Here is a 4,119-nt window from a genome sequence, read left to right as displayed (position 1 = left end):
TTGGGTTACATGTTCCAACCTATGGCCATTTATGCCCCACCTCCTATAATTAGGGCGATTACCAAAAGCCATTACTTTTGTTTTGTCATAATTAATAGTCAGGCGTACTTGTTGATATTTACCTGGGTTTGTTAATATTTTACAAGAAAAACCAGTCTTATTTGTCAGGTTTACCTCACAGTACATGATTAGGTGGATGTCATATTGAAGCCAAATGCTCTCCCAGAACATTCCCACTGGTATCCCCAGTGCAAGGGGGAGGTGACAACTCAAGGGCGGTGTCTGGTGAGGCAGAGTTTATGGAAGGACTCATCCCAGGAAACATTTAGTCAAATGCTCCTTCTGATGACCAAGAATGTTGCACACCAATCTTACCTGCTAGTGTAGCAGGATGACACCTGAGTTAGCTACCGGTAGGTTCAAGGAATTAGCTTGCATGTGGACTTATTCCAAGTGACTTTCCCCCTTTACATAAAAAGCAACTCATTTCCCCCTAAAATGTTAGTATATGGAAGAATCTAGTGCAAATGTCAAAGTCCAAATTGGACACAATTATAACAAGACAGCAGAGAAAAATGAGACAAGGTAGAAGTCTTTTTAATGATGGGATTCCTAGCATGAAAACAGACCACATACTGGTGAAGTGGTGGCTGCAGTAAAACTGCTCCATGTAGACAGGATAAGAATGTGAAGGCCCAGAAACAAATCAAAACGATTAAGAAAAAGAACCGTTTATCTTTTTCTCTAGGTGCCCCATTATTCCTATGTAAAAATTAGAAATTTTAGAGAATACTGCAAAAAATATTTTTATTTTTCTGTGTTAGTGTATGCTAAAGGACAAAATGTTGCTTACTTACAATGCTTCTAAAAACAATGGTATGAAGACCAGATTCCTTTGGATGCTGATATTATGGCAGAAGGATGTTATGACAATGTCCTCTGGAACAAGGGATCTGCCTTTCAAACCAAGGAAGGTCAGGACTGAGGACCACCCCAACATCCCAGAAAATACAGAATTCCTTTCTGACCAAGAGAGGCTCCGAATATAGTAATAGGTCTGGCTGATGATAGTGTCCAAAAAGACTACTTTGAAGGAAATGATACTGGCTAGAATAGATGAGATGGCAATGAGGGTGAGAAATATGTACTGCTGGCATGAAGAATCAGGTCTGTTTTGCCCAAATTGCTGTTAAAAGTGAAACTGGAGTGCAGCTCAGAAACACTCAAAATACTGAGGAACAAGTGGAAGTAAACATAAGACAGGCTTCTCTTATGAGTTTTTCTCAATTGAACCTCAGTGGGAGTAGTTTACTTTCTTAAAGGTAAAGGTCAAGGTCCCCTGTGCAAGCACCGGGTCATTCCTGACCCATGGGGTGACGTCACATCCCGATGTTTCCAAGGCAGACTTTGTTTGCGGGGTGGTTTGCCAGTGCCCTCTCATAGATGCCCATTCCCACAACAACATCCTGTGAAACAATATTTGGTCTAAAGGCAGGCTCCGTCCAGAGAGCTACCCTTAGCGCTCTTCCACCACTGGCAGCTACTGCATACAGTTCTGACCCTTGAACGTGTAAGCTAGGGCTACCAAATACTTTAGTCAAAAGTTCTCGGCTTGCCTGAAAGTTCGCTTCAGCCAAAAGTTCAAAAAGCTACATGAGCAGAGTCAGAACTAGGAAGGCACAGAAAACCTTGTTTTCCTCGCTCCCCAAGGACTTTTTTTCCATTTAGAAATTTGAGAGCATTAAAAAAAGTTCCTGTATTTTCTTTTTTGATTGAAGATGAGTGAAATGCTTTTTATAACATTTTATTCACTCAGCATGTGTAGTGTGAATAGTTTCCATTTGAGAAAAACAGAAATAGGTAATACATTCCTATTATGCGAATATGTATAACATTAATAGTTTAATGTTATAAAGTTTAACTCAGTATCCAAATATGCAACAAGCTGTATTATGACTTGGTATTGTTCAAATACAAATTTTGTAGTAAAAAAAATGTGTGGTTTTCAACTTTTATTTCCCCCAACTCTCAAAATTCATGGGCTGAGGTGGCATAAGATACCGTTTCCCTTTAATATTGGGTATGTTTTGCATTTGCTCATAAAAACATAAATGCCTTAATTTTCTACATTTTATAAGTATACCAAATAGAATTCTGTATGCTAGTCAGAACTCAATTCAAACGATTGCAATATGGTTCAAAGACAACTCTCTTCAAAAGCCTGGGCCCACAGAACCTTCTCCAGTATCAACCTGCCCATTCACAATCATTTCCTCGTATGCGAAAGACCAGCTCAAGTTAGTAGTTATATGTAAAAGTATCACAGCTCAGCCAAAGTGCTTTTTACATTGTTTTACTGAAACTGAAAAAGTCTCTGTACCAAAATGTACACAATTCTGAAACAGTACAAAATGGTTTTTTTAAACACAAAATGTCAGTTACATTCAACAAAATGAACACTGAACAAACCGTTTATTGCTAGCTCAGTGTTGCATTAAATAATAAAATCAAGCAGTTCAAATGCTGCATAAATAAGGAAATGGTAACTGCTAGACAACAATACTGTAGGGGAGGACATTCATGATGCTATTTACAAGTAGCTACAGCCACTTACCTAGCAAGTAGTAGGTGTTGACTTGCATTAGCTTTACGAGCCCAATACATAAGAATTAGACTTTAATGTACTACAAACTAAAGGAGTACCACAGTTTATACTGAACTTGCACAAAAAAAGAGGGGACACTCTCACATTGCATTCCAATGAGAATGCGAAGAACCCCAGCCCTGAAATAATCTTTCTAGCAATTAGGAACAGTGAGGCATCATTGCATGGGACAATACCTGAGGAGGGTCTGTGCTCTTGCTCCCCTTCTGCCTTGCTGAAGCCACACCTGGGTCTCCTGTGCAGCATCGCTCCAGAATGCAGCGACTTTTGTTGCATTAAATTCGCTCTTAAAAACCATTCTAACAAGAGCTGGAGTTAGAACTAGCCCCAAAACAACTTATTGTTTTTCGGGAATAGAAAGAACCTACCAGTAATAAAGAAATATGAATTTGCCAGCTCTCTCTTTAGCCAATACATCTGTCACTGCAGAAGTGCACACCAGGCTTATGATTAAGAAAGGCAGTAAACTTATTTCTGACTTGCTTATCTGGAATCATTCCCATTAAATAACCCTAACCATTTAAGCTTTACCAAGGGCGCTGTCCACCAGGAAGCCCTCCTGGGAAAGCCCAATAAGGTGAATGAAAACTACTGTGCTCTTGTACATCTGTCATTTCCAAAGGGGTTGTCCAAGAAAGCTTCCCAGTGGACTGTGTCCGAAAGCTTTGTTCACCCCAGTGAAGGGAAGCAAGGAGAATCTGAACAAATCACCTGAGCATTTGGACTCGGTGGTTTTATACCCTGAAATATGGCCTTTACCAAGCAACTCTGTGCTGCAGCAATGCATTTGCCCCCTTAAAAATGGGAGTTTATCTCAATTAAAGAATCAAGAGCTGTATATACAATACTAAATTAAGCACTCTGAAAGAGGTGTCTACATATTATTGTGTTTATGGGACTGAAAAGTTTGAACTAAGTTAAAGTAATAACTTCAGAAGAAGCAATGGGACCACCCTGTCCAAAAATTTGCCATCCTGCTCAAATGAGTATGTCAGTCACATGGCAGGTGAAGCTGTGTGTCTGACGATTTCTTGGACCCGAAGGAACTGCAATTTGCATCTATGCTCAGCTGAAAACAGAGATCATGGAAAACAATGCAAACAAAAATATGGAATTAAAAAAACAAACAGAACTTGTACTTCTTCTCAGGAGTTTGCTAGCCAGATTACTTTCAATCCCAAGGACAGAGGCTGAGCCTGTTGAATAGTTTTGTGGACTAAGTGAAATCCCACATAAAATGTAGGGCTCAGGAAAGCTAGATTCTCATGTTAAAATTAAGACCATCTGAAGTGTTCTCCATAGAAATATCCTTTTATGGCAGAGGAAAAGAATGCAAGTCGGCATGTAAGAACGACAGTGGACACTGATCCTCTCAAGTATCTTCCCAACAATTCATTGAACTGAAGATTATCTTTATCCTCCAATTCATAGATCATACATTGTTTGTTGTCAAT

The sequence above is a fragment of the Euleptes europaea genome, chromosome 4 (genome assembly GCF_029931775.1).
Source record: "Euleptes europaea isolate rEulEur1 chromosome 4, rEulEur1.hap1, whole genome shotgun sequence".
In the NCBI taxonomy this organism is placed as follows: Eukaryota; Metazoa; Chordata; class Lepidosauria; order Squamata; family Sphaerodactylidae; genus Euleptes; species Euleptes europaea.
This window is presented reverse-complemented; position numbering follows the sequence as displayed.